Here is an 18692-nt window from a genome sequence, read left to right on the forward strand (position 1 = left end):
TCTTGAAACGATACCTTTTCAGGTTGACCATTAACGTAACGTCTTAACTGTGAGTAAAACTTTGATTTTTACTTGTGGTTTCAAGGTTAACTTGCTTTGTTATTGAAAGTATGGAAAGTATTCAAAACATTACCTTTAATAAATTAGTAGGAACTATTCTGCCATAAAATGTTATCATTTTTAAGACACAAAAAAATATCTTTTCTCATGAATTAGTAAACAATTTCTTTACACCCTTTTGGTCCCTTTAAAATATTCATTTTACATCCGCCATAACATTTTTGCCACCTCTTTTACATTGTTTTTTTTTCAAATGAATCTTAATACAAAATAAAAAATGACAAACTTGATGAAAAAAAATATCAAACCTGAAATATTAATGAAATATCAAAAATAAAATATCAAACCTGTATCAGATATTGAGATCATAAGAAAAATTAAGGAAGATGATGCCGTTACTCATAATCACATTTGCTATAATGCAAACAGTACACACACACACACACACACACACACACACACTGCACATTAGATTCATTAAACATTATGATTCAAATAAAGTCAAGCAGAATTTGACATGTTGCTTGAAATGAAGTGGGGAAAAAGTGAATTTATGTAATCCGACCCCTATTGTGTTTTTATTTATTTATTTTGACAGAAACCATACATAAAAGTGGTCCCTATCAATCACTGCAATCAACAGTCATGGAGTCGTGCCCACTTGTCCAGAAGGACCTTTTCTCACTTTTGTAAGTAAACTGCTTCAACCGTGTCAGTTTTGAAGGGCGTCTTCTCCAGACAGCAGATTTTTAGCTCCTTTCAAAGAAGGACACTTCAGAAAACTTGAATGTTCTGCTTTATTCGTTCTTGTTTTTTTGTTTTTTTTAATTCGGGTGTTTATCCTGGTGGAAGACCAAACATCATACACACCACAGCAAAGTGAAGTACTGAATGTCTCATGATTTTATGAAAGTACAAAGATTCAAAAAAGATGCAGCCAAGTAACCCATACTATAACTACACCTCCTCCATGTTTTGCAGTAGTGACCATCTGCTTTTCTTAATGTGCTTTTAAGTTCTTTCTTATGATTTACCTACAACAGGGCTGTCCCCTTTGACCTCCCATGAATTTCACTGTCCACACCGATGTACCTTGACCCTTGAGGTTCACCTTCAACGGTTTTGGAGATTGTTCTCGGCTCTTTGGTTACCAATCATGTTTTCCATCTCCTCAGTTCCTCTTCTTAGACCCTAAACTTCTCAAAAGTACGTGCAGCTGGAATCATGGGAACATCCAGCTGCTTGGAGTTTCTCCTAAAACCTTCATCCATTCTTTCTAATCCACTGAGTTCCATGTTATTTTGTGAGTTATTTTATCCTGGTTAGACGTCCTGCTCGTTAACAGGCATCACAAGGTCTCGACATCAAAGAAACCTTGTTCAGTTTCATCTTCTGCTTATCATGTGATCAAAATCTGGGAGAAAACCTGAGCTGCTGATGCTTCGGATCAGTCTGACCACAGAATTCAGCTGGAAGTGAACAGAGTGCATAAACGGAGGTCAAATCACCCAATGTTGTTCATTTATTCCCCAGCATCAATGGAATTTCCGTAAACACGTGATGTTTAGTCATTTCTGGCAGAGCTCCATTTCCCCCCTCCTCTCTGTGATTTATGACCCTGCCCCACACGACTGTTCCCACTGCCCTTGTGTGACGTGTTGTGGAGCCCGCATGGACCGTAGCCCCTCTTGTTGCAGCTTTGGCCCACTTAGCCCCGCAGATAAAAGCCCACGCTCCCAGCGCTCCTGCATGTCGGGGCCCCCTCTGCCAAATTCCAGGATCCTAGCCTGTAAAAATCACAGTCTGTGACCTACATGGCCTCCGCTGCTTTGCTGTTCACACAGACTTTATTCATGGTCATTCACACGTTTAATTGGGAACAATCGCCGACAGAGCCTATTAGAGCTGCTTCCCTCGTATGATGCTTCATGAGACGAGACACAGACAGCAGTGACAGAGACATCTGAGCTTATTAAAGGAGAATTTGATCACTTCCACGCACTGATGTGTTGCTGACTGTCAGCTCTGGGTTGGAGAACTTTTCTGTCACACTGTGGGTTTTGAAATCCACACACAGGTGATTTCTGATTGTTGTGCTGGAACTGAGATAAAACATCTCGAGTGAATCATTTCTCCATTTAAATCAAGGTTTTGTGCAGGACCCCACTTTCTTTGATCTCATTTAGATTGTATTGAAAGAGTTTTTTGCTTCCAGATTTCTGTTGTTCGTTCCTCTGGTGAACCCAATTCATCTCAGTTTATTCTCAGGAGTCATTTCATTTTGGTTAAAGATGATTACATGATTGTCTTTTCTCCGCTCTATCTTCTGACACGCTTTTTTGCCGGTGTACAAAATATTCTTTCTTCTTCCAAAGTGTTATTTTTTAGAAAAAGCAGAAATAATTAGAAATATAATTTAATAATTTAATAAAAATAAATAATTTATAGGATTGTTAGATTACATTAGATAACTGGAAGCCAAACAGGACAGAAATCCCCCCCCCCCCCAAAAAAAAATTAAAAAAACAAAATTCACATCTGGGCAAAACAAACTGCATGGAAATATTTCTGAGTCACAACAGCTGTTTAAATGGAGACTGTGTGAACTGAAACAATAAGAAGAAAAAGAACGAAAAAAGAAAAGTCATTTATTATCACAGATAAGCATTTTTTCTTACTTAAAACACACAGAACGTAAGCTGCTGGTAACTATTCTTGCTCTGGTACCTTTTTTTTTTTTACATGTTATTCTTAATCATGTTTTTTATTTCATTGCAAGTTATTCTTGTTCTAAATTGGGTGATTGCGGTGAAATGCACCCAGTGAGCCTGCATGATGTTTCCTATTATTTATTACTGACCTTTATTTAACAAGGACAATCCCATTGAGATTACAAACCTCTTTTACCAGGCAAAGAGGCAGCCACAGTTGGTTAAAAATACATTAAAACACTAAAACAATGCATCAAAACCTAAAATTCCTGCTTTTTTGGTCTGCATAAGTCTGAACACAAACCAAAAAAGAGAAACGTGTTCATATTCTTTAGTGAGAAAACATCCATTTTTCATAAATCTTTCACGTTACAAAGATCATTTTTGCACAAAAATTGAAGAAATCTTCCAAAACTATTTTTTGTTTTACAAAGATTTACTAACTTTTTACAGTCATAAAATGCACAGAAAAAAAAAGAACCAGCTTGTGGCCTTCACAACAACTGTTGACAATTTGTGTAGCAACACAAAATAACCGTGATCTTCTGTTTGCACACTGAGCATTTCTCTGCAGGAACATTGAAATCAAAGAGCACATGAGGAGCGGCTCACCATTCAGACAAACCCGCAAAGCTTTTTATTAAAAGAGACTCACTGCATAAACCTGGTCACTAACAAATCTGCTACACATCAGACGTTTAATGCTCCTCGGGGAGAGAAGCGCCATAACGTTCATGAGCTTTAGAAGGAGCATGCAGATTGTTGTGATGCCAGGATCAAAACAAGAAAAACATCACAGTGAAATGGGAATAATCTATAAAAAAAAAAAAAAAAAAAACTTTCCAAAGGGAATGACAGGAATGCATTTCATCAACTGAGTAGCAACAATTTATTTTCTTAGTGAGCGGCATCATGGATGAAAGCCGCTAAATCTGCTGCAGAAACTTTAATGATGGTCCTCTGAGAAGCTGGCTTCACAGCTTACTGCTAATTTGTTGCTTGACTAGTCGTGCCTCAGTTGAAACAAATGTTTGGTGTAGTCGTAAACAAGAGCAGAGTGGGAAATCCTCTTCAGGAGGGGCGAAGTCTCTGTTTACAGCTGACACAAAGTGAGTCAAAGCTGCCCCAGGCTTTAAGGAGGTTTGAGAAATCAATTCAGGCTGCAACTTGAAGAAAATCAAGATGTGGAAAATAAAATTCGTGGACATTTTTGTCAAAACACGAAATCTATATTTGTTTTTGGTTTGGCGGCAGAGTTTCAGGGTTACATTATCCTGTCACTCTGGAATGAGTTTTAACTTTCTTCTGATGTGAGGTAGCAGCTTTTATGTATTTTTATATAGAAAAAAAATATTGATTTTTGAAAAGCAAAAAGTTATTTCTTTTCGAGACAAAATGCATCATCCAGACTGAGTCGACTGACAGCTGCTGTGTGTTTAGGATGGTACTTTTACTACCCATGCTAAAATGGTTAGTCGTCGTAATAACTTACTGCTTAAACAGTTGGATTTCCAGAATGTTACAATTTATAATTAGCAATGATACATTTTTGGTTGTAAAATGGGTTCTTTTTTTATGATATCTCCCTATTTTTATTTCAAGACCCACTCTGATCATCTTTTGATCTACTTAAAAACACTCCCAGTTCTCTTTTAATGATAGTTATGCCGTTTTTAGCCAATATAAAACAACAACAACAGTATTTTGATTGGAGTGGGTCTTTTAATTTCACTTTTGAGGTTTTTCTAAACAAACATTCTTTAGTCAGAGCAGTGCATGATGCTTCCCAGAATGCAATTGGAAAACATAATGTAAACACAAGTGTGCATTAGTTTCTCTTATGAACCAACGGAACTACTTAATGTCAAAAATCCTTTAATCCACCTTCCTGGTCATCATTCTAAGTTCCCTTTCTATCATTTCAGATTAATTTACACAAAGCAGGCCACTTAATGAGGAAGTACATGGACAGGCTTGAATGATAAAGATAAAATCTGACCCTCATAAAGGCAGAATAAAAAAAAGGTGTAAATTCTGAAGAAATCAATGCAACAGTGAAGAGTAAGAAATATCAAAAATTGTGTGGAAACCCAGTTGACAGATAAAAGATAAAAAACACACACCCATTGAAAACAGTTCAAATCAATCAGCTGGCATTTTTTTTTGGCAGAATACATCCTGACAGCTTTGGAGAGATTTACAGGAGAAGCATTTCAGTGTGCAGAGGCCCACAGGATCATCCTCTCTTCCCACAGTCCCTCCTGACTTGAGGCTCTTTGAAGAAGCTGACCATCAGCCCATTTGATTACCTTTTTCATGCATCATTCCAAATGTGCCCTTTTTGATCTGGGTGTTGTTAATCAAGGGGATTTAGGTGTTCACCCTGGGACTGAGGATTACGGTCAGACGGCAGGGAGAGCTCATTGTTGCCTGACAAAGTGCTGTCAGGTTTGCAGGGTCTCCCTGTGGAAACCTTCAGGATGACAGCAACAGCAGACGGAGGCTCAAATACCCACATCAGAGAAATCCTCCCTTCAAATCTGACTTTGGCTCCAACCAGACCCATTTGCATATTGAAATGATCCTCAGGAATGATTTGAGGTCTCCGTCTGGGCTGTGTTACACATCTGTCCCTCCCATCGGGCTTGAATTTTCTCTAAATATTTGCACAGGTGGAAGCCTTGGTATGTTACATGTTTTCTTGTGTCTTTGCTCCTCCTTTTTCTTCCATTCAGTGATCATCAAGAGCATAATTTATTATTCCGTCTGGCCTTCTGTAAGCCAGCAGGCTGCATGTGCGGGGAAAACTGTTCAAGCAAAGGGAGGAGGAATCTGTTCACAAATGCAAGAAGCATCTAGTCCTGTTTACCTCTGCCTGTTCCTCTGAATGGATCCTTCTGCTCTTATTTTTCTGCAAACTCCAGTATTTCTACTACTTATTTGTGATCATTTTCACTGCATTTTTCTACACGTTCGGTCCTCTGGGATGCTAGTATTCCGCTTCTGGAGACATCTGGCATAAAAAAAGTGTTCTTCAGGATACTTTACTAAAGTTTAGTGAAGTATTTTGAGTTGCCCTTTCCTGGACACAATAAAAAGGTTTCTCGTGTGCACACATCGGTACTTTTGTTTCACTGTTTGAACAAAGAAAAGGAGCTTTCTCAGGCTTCAACAGTTGAGTTTTTGCTTTGGATTATTTTTAACTTCTTGGCAAGAGAGACAACTTCCGTATTTGCCAAAAAGTGGGCCGTTTTCATTGCATCAAAAGACACCTTCTGCTCATTAAGCTAATGGGATTTGGGCAATCTGGTTGTGCTTTGACTCATCTGACAGGCATCCCTCATTGTGCCTCCGCTTCAGATGTATAAAAGCAGCTGGATCTAGATCTGCTGTCCCATTTTCATTGTGTTTCTGCAGCAACAGACCATACAGATGTGCTTTTTTCAAAATTGTTTTCTAAACTCATTCTGTTTTGACATGGCATGAGGAAAAAAGGTTAAAAAAAAACTAAAAAAAACATTTAGTTAAAAGCAAATTTAGTTTAATTTAGAATGTCCTATTAGCATGTTTTTATTTACAGTTTTAACTTAAGGCTGTTATACATGCATTTCAGCCAATGAGTTTTATACTGTTCAGTGAGGTGTGCTTTTCTGATTTAATATTTTACTCACTAAAATACTTGAAAACCATCAGATTATGATTTAAAAAAATGTATTTCAATGTTTTTTCAATAGTTTCTATGCAAACCCAGTTCAGCAATAAGATAAAGGCTTTAACTGGATCAATATTTATATAATATAATATAATATAATATAATATAATATAATATAATATAATATAATATAATATAATATAATATAATATAATATAATATAATTTAATCCCTGTTTGCTAATTTTTTTAACTCCTTTTTGGACTAAATGAATCAATTGACATCAAGTTGTTTCACTTTGTTAAAGTTCAGATTTCCTTTGTTTTAATTCAAAACCAAAGTCATCTTTCTGCGAGTTGCAAACTCCTAACAGACTTGATTATAGGTTTCATTGAAAGGAATGATGGGAAATTCAGAAAATAATTGCACAGCTTTACGTGCTTATCCTGGTTGTGCAATTTCCAGAAACTTTAGGGTCAAACGTCCATCTGTTTACACCACAATACACACAAACAAACACTGCGAGGAGCTACCTTTCAGTGCTGATTAATGCCGGATGGACTCATTATCACATTATCTCGGCCTCAGTGAGTGTCAGACACTCCCTCCACTCAGGGGAGGGAGTGACTTCACTCCAATGAGAAAACAGGAATTTGACCTGAATCCTTCTGATTCTGTTTCTATAAATCACATTTATTTTCTCTCAATTACTCTATTATATTTGGCTGAGGATGATGCATTTGGTTTTTCAGATACAATCTTAATCAAATAAATTGGAATAGTACAATCAAACCTTTTGTTGCCTTTTTTTGGAGCAATAAATCAACTGAATAAAGTGGGTTAAATTGAGCGCAATGACATTAAAATAAGAGGAAAAGATGTGTCAAATTTCTTTTGCAACCTACTGCAAAGAATTTTTAAAAAAAATAAAATTCAACATATTTTTATTAAAATTATTTTTATGCTCCATAACAGTTTGAGTTGTTATCTAAGCCAAAAAGTATAAAATAGATTAAAGTCAAAAGATGGAACAACAGATTATGTTTTCCTCACAGTCTTCAGACAGCATGAATCTAAAATGATTCATGTGTTTTGGAATGACCCGTCACTTGTTTCCTGATGTTTATGAAATCTATAAAATCCTCTTTCTGCAGGGATTGTAAAACAGTATAAAGTTAGTGCTACCCCCGCTGTGCCGAGACCCCTCGTAAAACGTGTTGAGTGCTTTGGAAAATCCAAAATCTGCGTGTGGACGAAGACCATTGGCCGCTAAAACTGCATTTAACAAGCCTCTGCGGTCCCTTCTCTTTAAGTACTTTGAATTTTTTGGCTGGTTTTCTGCAACAGGATTACAACATTACTGCATGGGTGTGTTTTCTCAAAGCAGATGTGGATTTGGGCTGCTGGTATCGATCGACAGGCTCGAAAAAAGGGTAGAGGAACCTTTTACCCACAATGCATGTTGAGATGAACAGGGATAGATCATACAGGAATTAAAATATGTAAAGAGCTGTCAGAGTCTAAAGCTTAGGTCACATGCACCTGTATTGACTTGTTCAAGGGCTGTGGATCTTTGGGACCATGGAGGGTCACGGAGAGGAGTGGCTGCATCTTAACCCTTGTGCTATCTTAGATGACCCCACCCTTACGTTGACGTGTTCTCCCTACCATGACAAAGGTGGATAAAGGTGGAAAGATTTCATGTAATCCATGGACACCAGTGAAGATCACAAATCATGGAAGAAAAAAGGTTCAGAGCACTGTCTAGTGGGTCTAGATGACCCAACTCCCAATGTTAAAGTGCCTAGGATAGCACAAGGGTTAAGGGGAGCACAGGCGTGTCTTGTAGTTCCCTTGATGCTTGTATGTTCCACCTTGACGTGGAATGTCCCATTGTCACGTTTGTGGCAAATGTAACATGAAGTATTAGTAAAGATAATGTATGTAACACACTTGACATACCAGTGATGCTGTCATACAATGTCCTTACTAGTTGTTAGTAAAATGACTGCGCACAAATGCTTTACGCATGGGGTGTACAGGTGATGCGTAGGACGACTGTAGGATGTCAACACAAACTACACTTTCTCACTCTCTAGTGCCATGTTCACACCACCTTCAGCAATGTGCATTCAAGGGGCCACTTCCAAAGAAAAGTCTATGAACACTGGCGTAGATTTGCATTTTGGGCTTCTGTGTTCAAAACTCTCCTATTCACACATAGCCAGGCAAGTGTCTACAACTGTTTTCGGCTCTACGTCCAAATTGCACGGCCATTGAACACATGTTGAAAGTTTAACCAGGTCGAACTTTGACTGACCAGAGACTCGGTTATGGTAGTGACATACAAATAGCATCCCTTTCAATTTTCCAAGGCACCAATTGTTTAAAAAGTGATCATGGAGGATAAATTGATAATTGCATTTTGTGCCTGGCTGGAATTCTATGACACCAAGTCTTTCATACATTGAACTAGAGCTGTGAACGAAAAAGTTTGGAGCAAAATTCACGAGATTTGCACCACTTTGACATTTCCCACAATCTCTCTTCCAACTGTAGGTACATGTGCAAGAATTGGCTATTTGCATTCAAGAAAGCACCTTTAGGCCATTGGGGTGGATTTAAAAAATGAAAGATCCTGTGTCTCGTCTACTTAGCCCTTACGTGTTGTTTCAATGTTTGCTATGACCTGTAGCATCCCAGAAGCAAAAAATGTGCATGAGTATTTTTTGATCTCCATGCACACCAAGAGGTCTTCGATCTTGATATCTCCTGGGGGCCACCAGCCTGGGATGCAGAGACACAAAACAAGCTGAAACATAAAGGAAAGGAAATGGCTGGAAAACGCAGCCAGATAGCTGTTGGACCAAAGCAGTGAGGTAGATAATGAAGGAATAAAAGCGTGAGAGTGAAAGTGACGGTAGCCTAAGGCGCTATAAAGAAAGAAAATGATCTTCCCTTTTTGAACTGATGCCAAGACTTGACTACAATAGAATCCTGATGACAAGATCCTTTATGTGCTAAATGACCTGTGTGAATGAGCCCAGCAGGAGAATGTTTGAACCTAACAATGTCCTTCACTTTGATTCTGCATCCAAATATTTAAAATGCTTGAAATGGTCGGGGTCTCCCTCTGACAGGAGCTGAGCTAAAGGCTTGGGATGACCATGCCATCTGCTTGACTGGGTGATATTTGACATTAGCTTCCTCATGATGTTGGCACAGAATAAACAAAATGTTTACAGAAAACACAAATGTGTGCATAGGTGTTCCATCTTTTCAAGAGCAAGTGGATTACTTTTTTTTCTGAGTTACTGTGATTATTTTGCCATTGAACTGCATTCCTGCCTTAGAGGGATGCTCAAAAATATATTACTGAAAGAAGGAAAAAAAACACGTAAAATCTCTTCAGCATGTACTCTGCAAAACCTGGAATTGATGACAGATGTTTTGGAAATATATTTGAGAAAAGATTGGTCTGACATTATGACTCTTGCCAGAAATAACTTCAGCAGGGTGAAAGAAATCTCCCCAAAAATCTCTGTACTTGACAAGAAAATGCAGACAAACATATTTTGGTGAAAATATGTTTATTAAAGTGTTTTATATTTATCTTGTGTACATCTATAAATATGCAGGGTTTTTTTAACAGCTGCAGTGAACCAATAAAAGTTCTGGATTTAGTAAGTTAAATCCTAAGTCCAGATACAGCAGAGCAGCGGTCAGTGAGAAGCCACCTTACTAACAACTAGAGTGTGATGTAAGGGCACAGTATGACAACATAACTGTACAACAAAAGTGCGTGCTTCTAACATTATCCTCACAGTTACTTCACAATAAGGCTTCACATTTGAACATCCTTTCAAAGGGGGCCCCTGTTTAATTTTGCTTTGGTTTACAGTACATAACCAATTTTGCACTCTGTTAATTTTAGTGCTTCAAGTTTGTTTTTTATTAGCAGTTCCATCTATTATCTGAACCCTCACAAGAACGGGGAGAACATGCAAACTTCGCACAAAAAGGAAGCAGCTGGGATTCCAAACAGGTGAGGTGAGGTGAGAGTGCTAACCCCTAGAAACATGCGATGCATTTTTTAAACATGATATTATATTTACAGTGTATAATGTTAGCTTACTACAGTAAAATGTCAATTGGAAAATATGTAACCTACCCTGAACTAACCTGCTAACATTGAAGTGAGCCAAAAGTTCGGATAGGTTTTATTTTTTGTTAAGCATGAATTTTACCCTGAACACTTCCATGAGTGCTATCAGAAAGAAGCAGGTTTTGAAAAGGTATTGTGAGGATTTGTGGCACAGAGGACATGAAGTGGTTCTTTGTTTTTCAGCAGGGCCAATTCAGGGCCGTCACGCTGTTAAATGAGCGGGATCCTTAATGCACGAACATGATCTGTCTTTTTGCAGAAGACACAGCTATGTTACCCTTTCTTATTTTAAGCATCATCATCTGCATCAATCACTGCTGTTTCTCACTTAAAGCAATGCAGAAGTGTTCAGCGTTTGTTTCTCCACTTAATATCAAGGGATTTAAATCAAGAGGGCTTAGATAATTACAGTTTCATGCAGTGGGTATTCTCTCCCCATGGTACATCAATACAGCATCACAACAGTAACACATCAGGCTTGAAAAATAGAGATTTCACTAAAGATTAGAATATATAAGTGCTGCACTGTTATCTTGAAGGAGGAGTTATTGCATTAGCTGCTCTCTGCTCCTCTCTCCACAGACATCTGGAGGATGCTCATTCTGTGAGGAGCCAAACTCCATCAAGTGGAATTTAAAAATCCAATAAAGTTGCTGATTGTTCTGGGCTTCCTGACTAAATTGACTCACCCCCTTCTGAATGTACAACAGGGCTGCGAGCACGTTACACTGAAGATGGCGAGCCTGAGGAGAACGTCAACACGTCGATACTTTGGGGAATAGTCTGCCAAACACCAACCGACACGTTGAGAAGGTAAATTATTTCCACTGGAGAAATGATTATGAATGATGAGCTTTCAGTCATCCAGAGTTTTTAATTTACAGTGTTTAGATGCTCCCGGTGCTGGCGTTTCCCATCATGACTCAAATGTCCGCTCACTAATAAAAGGTTACCACTCTGGAGCATTTGCTGAAAGATTTTTTTTCTTTTTGCAAGACCTCAAATTCCAAAGAGAAGAAACCTTCAAAAATCACATCTGTACAAACAAGAGCAACATGCTTCATTAAATCAGAGGACTGCACCCACTCGGCACAGACAAGTCTCTTAAGTATCTAAGTCATGATTATGGGATGCCCGGAACTCCTGGGTGGTGGTGGGGTGCTCGTCTGGGGCTGTGGGCGTCCTTCTCCGGTGGGGCCCTGCGTTGGGCTCTCCCGGCGCGGCGGGGGGGCTGCTCTCCTGGTTGGGCTGGGGCGGCGCTCTCTTTCCCTCCGTGCCTCCCTTCTCTCTGGCTCTGGGGGCCTCGCGGCGGTCCTGCTGGCCCTGGCCTGGGTGGCGGTCTTGGTCGCCCGGGAGGCGGTTGTTCCCTGCCTGTTCCCGTGTGGCGTTGGGGGGATTCCGGCTGCCGCTGCTGCTGCGGCGGGGGTCTTGGGGTGGGGATGGCTGGGCACTCTCCCTCCTTCTTTTCACGTTCCACCATCCGTTTTGGAGGAGCATGGGCGCTCACCTGAGCACAGGTGTTCGCTCACCTTTGCACTAAAAGTTTGCATGGTTTAATGACTGAAATATTTCACACTAGTTGGTTTGAAGGCGTGGGAGTGCGTGTGAGCACTGTCTGTTTTGTGTACGTGTCGACGTGTGGACGTTTCTGCGGCTAACAGGTGTGTTGGTAACATTTGAGTGTGTGTGTGGACAGGCCCCGCCCTTTTTGTACCACATTTGAACCTTGCCGTGACGATGGGCAACCAGTAAACTTGTTGCTTTGTGCTGCTTCATGGTCTTGTCCCCCCTCCCCTCCTGTTGTCACCCTCCTGCCCCCCTCTCTCTCTAGCATTCCTCCCTTTTCTTCCCTTCTTTCCTTTTCCGTCCGGTCCAACACCCAAGATTTTCAAACACGGTTGAAATTTATAAAGTTTGGCCTCAATTACAAAAGGGGTTTATTCAGACATACCTCTGGTTTGTATGAAGATTAATAACCCCTCTTGTTAAAGTAAAATATGTCCAACACAAGAGGCCCTCAGCTCTCATCTGTCTGCCCAGCTGTTGGACAGGACAAAAAAAAAAGAAAAGAAAAAAAAAAAAAGTATCTAAGTCATGGCTACTTCAATGTTTACAGCTATAGATATTCATTATACATTTGGTAGACATTCATGGAGGTCTACTGCACATTGCTGTTTAGATCTCTAGTAAACGACTTTTCCGCAGCTAATCGTGTCGTGGTCCCATCATGCTTTGTGCTTTGTAAACAAGCTGCCATTTTATCGATGGTTAGGGTTAATTAAATAGAGTAATTAGATCATAGAAATAGTAATTTGGAATTGGTGGTTTTATGTACTTTAGAGGCCATTCTTCAAACCTATGATAGTTTAACAAAGGACAATAATTGTAAATATGTGGGAATTACATTCGGTAGCCGGTTTAGCTCGTGCTGGTTTGCGGCGCCTTCCAAGTAAACATTACAACCTGCCTTTTAGTTCCCATTCCCACTTCACTTTTTAAAACATTTTATGGATTCTTTGAGTCAGAGCTTTTAAATATAGTAAACTGCTCTCTTCAGACGGGGGTCTTCCGCTCTACCTGTAAGACGGGGGTGGTGAGGCCCCTTCTGAAGAAAACTCATTTAGACCCGAAAACTCTAGATAACTATAGACCTGTATCCAACTCACCATTTTTAAGTAAATTTGTAGAAAAAAGTGTTGCTACTCCAGTTTTTAATTACCCAAAGAATTTTAGAGAAATATCAGTCTGGTTTAAGGACAAACCATAGTACAAAGACTCAATGATCTTAGATTAAACTACGACTCCCAGAAACTTTCTGTTCTGGTGCTACTGGATCTCAGTGCTGCTTTTGATACAATAGACAACCAGATTCTATTAGACAGAAATGTTCCTAAGTGGTTTTACTCTTACCTTACAGGGCGACACTTTTATGTAAGTATGGATACGTGCTCTTCAAGAATACATGAAATAAGTTGTGGGGTTCCCCAGGGGTCGTTTTTAGGGCCAATACTTTTTAGATGAAGGCGAAGTTGCAGCGAAGAAGTTGGAGTTGTCCTTAACATTCAATTTAGTTTTAATATGCCTCTCCCCCTTAGTACGATCTGTGTTATTATGTCTTTTATATTTATTTGAATGTTTTGTGATGTATGTTTTTTTAATCAATAGGTATTTTAAATTATTTTAATTTAATTGATCACTCAACTACAAAAAACGTCAGGACACATTTCCCACAATGCATTGTTTTGTAGTCATGGGCGGCCTGCAGTCAGTGCAGTATTACATTTCCAGCTGCGTTAGCTCAGGTTGGGGCGTTGCTCCGCCCCTTTCTGGTGTTATTTTTGTGATGATTGACAGGTCATGTTGGAGCAAAAGCAAAAACATACGTCACACACCAGGTGATCTGCGCAGCGTTTTGTGTACCTGGGTGATCTCAAACACGCTTATTGTGCATCTTGGCTGCACTTATTTGGTGTCAACAACATGAATTTCCATCCGTTTTTTTATAAAAATGTATTGTAGTTGATGACCGGCTGCTCTACAATAACTTGTGACCGGGGTTTAAATGTGCAAAAAGTCATAAGAAAGAAAATCCAAAAATGGTTTCTGAATTTTGTTTCTTCTTTACTGATGTGTGTTTTAAGAAGTAAACTTAAAAAAAAAAAAATTCAACACAGACTCAAAATTGGGAGCACATACTCTCTGACTTCTCCACCTTAAATTTCAATAAGTCCAAGTTCAGTCCATATTTACTGTCAATCATCTTTAATCACACTGAGGATCTCAGCTGTTTGGGAGGAAGTGCTGCCAAGTGTCCAGCAGTAAGAAGACAAGAGAATCTGTGTTCAGAAGAACCCATTGCTGGATTTACAGAACTGTAGTATTGGAGTCATCTTTTGTGTTTAATAGTTATAATTAAACAGTGTTAACTGAACTGCGTTAATAAGGATGTTTAAATCAGAAAACAGTAGATATAGAAGACTGAATTAACAGAAATGTATTACTAATTTATTTACTTATTGATTTTTTTATTCATGTATTTTATTTGAATGAGTGTTTTATGATTACATTTTGTACAGAAAACAGTTAATAACAGAGTATATTATAGTAATAGTATAGTACATGTTCCATACAAAATTATTGCCTCTCAGACACTCTCAAGTTGCGCATGTGTGTGCGTTGAAGTTGCGGCCCTCCCTCAGCTAGACCCTGCCTTCAGTGGCCCCCAGGTAAATTGAGTTTGAGACCCCTGCTGTAGAGGTTTTTAAGAAGAGGCTCAAGACCCAACTTTTTAATTTGGCTTTTAGTTGATTTTAACTGCTAATTTATTCTATTGGTTGTAGCATAGACTATTTTATGTATTTAATTTCATTTTCTGCATCTTATTCTCAATGTTATGTTTTTATTTACATCTCATGTCTTTAATTTTAGTATCTTATCATGGTTTTAGCCAAAGTTTTTCTTGTGGGGATCTATTTTTCCAGGGCTTGCCGGCTTGGTCGATCGTTGTTGCTGCAGTTGTCGCCATTGCTGGGGCAGCTGGAATTTAACTTTGCAGCTTCACGGCTGTGAAGTGGACCCCAGTGCTGTCCCAGTCTGGGTGGGCGCTGTGGCGATGCTCCCATGGCCAGGCCGGCTCCTGGTATGAAAGGATTCCCAAATACCGTTTCCTCACAGCAGAGCAGAGGCCTACTTGTTTGTTTATTTCTTTCTATATTTTTTATTTATTTATTTTTCATATGTTTTAACAGAGGGGAGTGGGAAGGGTGGGTTGGGTTTTTACTGTGATATTGTGTGTTTTCTGTTTTTAATGTTAAAGCGCTTCGAGCTGCACAAATGCATGAGAAGCGCTATTTTATAAATAAAATTAGATTTGATTTGATTTGAATTATGGCACAGAATAAGCGGTTTTTAAGTAGAAAATGAAAAAGCATTTTGAAGTATTGATTTTTCCTTTTAATTTTGAGTCATTTGATGCAGTTACATTTTGAAAATGAAAAAGCATTTCTGTCTAGATGACCCAACTCCCAATGTTAAAGTGCCCAGGATAGCACAAGGGTTAATCATTGGGAGTTGGGTCATCTAGACCCACTAGACAGTGCTCTGACCTCTTAGGGTTCATCTAAGATAGCACAAGGGTTAAGGGTCATCAGTTACTACGACTCACCAGTTTCGAGTTTTCTAGCCACAGGAATAAGTTTGCATACCTTAAGACAGTGTTTTTCAACCTTTTCTGAGCCACGGCACACTTTAACCTTAAAAAAATCCCGCGGCACACCAGCATCCAAAAATGAAAAAAAAAAAAAAGGAGAAACTCATAGTCTGTATTGATCTACAGCCCCTCCACAATCTCACGTTCATTTTTGAGATAATTGTAGCAGAAAAAGCTGGAAGCTGCAGCTGTTTTTTTTCTAAAAGATGCAATAAAAGTTAAGTTAGAAGATTTAAAAACAGTTTGAAGTGTGTTCGTTGGATTCAAGACGTTTTACAACAGATCTCCTTGTGCGCTGTCAGTCTCACAACCCAATGCATCATGGGAGATGTAGTGCATTAAACGGCCGGCGGAGATCGCGTCTCTGAGCTTCATTGTTTTGTTCACTTGTTCCACGGTCTGATACCGGATTCTGTGGAAAGTTACACCGCTAAAGACGAGCTTTAGCTGGTATTTTTGTTAGAACTGAGCGACTTTACGAGCTAAATCGGGACAAGGAAGTGAAGACTTTAACCACTTCTGATTGGTCAGACTGATGACATGTGATTAAGCCTTCAAGAATGATTGGTGGAGACAGTTAAAGGGGCGGAACTTTTCCAAAATACAGCCGGAGCTGCAGCTGAATCGCGGTACCTGTCATCCTTATCAAAATGTCTTTAATAAAATAAAATAAACGCAAAGAAAAAAGTATTTTATGATCTTTCATATAGCTAATTTCTTAGTGTTTTATCAGGGCCTGTTTAGGTGAACAGAGAGCTGAAATCCTGGAGATGGGAAATGTTTTTAGATCAGTTAATGAGGGCAATTTCCCATGGCACACTTGACTATCTCCCACGGCACACGAGTGTGCCGCGGCACACTGGTTGAAAAACACTGCCTTAAGAAAATAAGTACACAACAACATAATTTTATCTTAACAGAGTTTAATCTCTAATAGTTACTTTCTTGTACAGGGGTAATCAAATGTTTTGAGTCAATAAACTCAAAACCATGCATTTCAAAACTTTAATATTTTTAGGCAACTGATTGCCTAAAAAACAATGAGTAATATGTAACTTAAATAAAGCGCTATGTTATAAACATCTGCCTAACAATATTATTTGATCACTCCCTTCTGTGCATTGTTGAAATTAAAGAAAATTACACTTAATAAAAAGGTCAAAACAAGTAAAACATTTGTGTTACTTGATAATAGACAGTGTGAACTTTGAGCCTACTGCCTGAACAAATGCAGAGTAGTGCAATATTTTTGAGGCATTATTTAGACCAAGGGAGAAAACTAATGCTTTATGCCTGCTTATTTCAACTTAGATTTACGTATATATTATCAAGTCATTTTTGAGGGTCTGTAACCTGGATGGTAGTTCAAGTTAAATCTTTTGAGTAAATCCAAACGTGTTGGTCAGTGCTTTGGGATATTTGAGGTGCATTGCATAGATGAGTCCAAACATTACCACGAAGGCATCACCCAATCTGGGGAGGCTGACCACTTCATCACTTTCAATCACAACAGATTTTTATAGGCTCGTAGTGCACTGGACTTGTGTGATGGTCATTGATGACAGTAAGAAGCCCCACTCCGACACCATCGAGCTCTGGCTGATGAGACTCCTCCTGAATTAATTAAAAAAAAAAAAAATTGGGTCTGGTCCTGTTTCACAATGACTTGAACAAAATAATACTCAGAAATTCGATGTTAATCCCAATTTTATTTATGTATGTCCTCCATCATGAGAAAAATGCAACAAGAACGTGTAAAAACACAATTTTCAAGAGTGGGTCTTTAAAGTTCATTTTGTGTTTGAATGTGCCCACTTGTTAATGTATCACACAGCTCGGGGGTCAGGAATTACAAATTGACTGTTATCTGATCCTGTGAAAGTAAATTAATTCTGTCTCTTGTTTATCTTTGGTAATTCATTCGTGAACAATAAAGGTTTTTAGAAAACTAGCTGAACGACTGAAAAGGCTGAGGCATAGTTGTAGAAAATATATTCATTAACAATATTTATTCCCTTTAGAGCTGCTTCAGCAAACTCACCACAAGAGATGAATCAAACTGTCATCAATGTTTGAAATTTTCTATTAATTCATAAAATCAAACTTCAGATTTACATCATTCGGTATTCTTACTGATATTTTTTAGCTTTTATAAAATGTTCTTTTTTTTAGCTAATTTAGCACATGAACATTTCTTCATTTCATTTGACCTTTTCTTTGATCAAAGTTTTACTTATTGCTTTGAGTTGATAGGCTAATGCAGTGTTTTTCAACCAGTGTGCCGCGGCACACTCGTGTGCCGTGGGAGATGGTCAAGTGCGCCGTGGGAAATTGCCCTCATTCACTGATCTAAAAACATTTTCCATCTCCAGGATATCAGCTCTGTGTTCATCCAAACAGGCCCTGATAAAACACTGAGTAGTTAGGAATATAAAATATCTTAAAATTACTTTTTCTTTGTGTTTATTTGATTCTATTAAAGACATTTTGATAATAATCACGGTACCGCGATTTAGCTGCAGCTATAAGTGTGTAAAGAAAAGTCCCGCCCCTTTAACTGTCTCCGCCAATCATTCTTGAAGGCTTAATCACATGTCATCAGTCTGACCAATCAGAAGTGGTTAAAGTCTTCACTTCTTTGTTCTTAATTCTGCTGATAAAGTCGCTCAGTTCTAACAAAAATACCAGCTAAAGCTCGTCTTTAGCTGGTGGTTCATCTCTTAGAAAAAAACAGCCGCAACTTCCTGCTTTTTCTGCCACAATTATCACAAAAATCCACGTGAGATTGGGGGGGGGCTGTCGATCAATACAGATCATGAATTTCTGTTTTTTTTTTTTGGATGCTGGTGTGCCGCGGGATTTTTGTCAGGGTTAAAGTGTGCCGTGGCTCAGAAA

The sequence above is a fragment of the Oryzias latipes genome, chromosome 11 (assembly GCF_002234675.1).
Source record: "Oryzias latipes chromosome 11, ASM223467v1".
NCBI lineage: Eukaryota > Metazoa > Chordata > Actinopteri > Beloniformes > Adrianichthyidae > Oryzias > Oryzias latipes.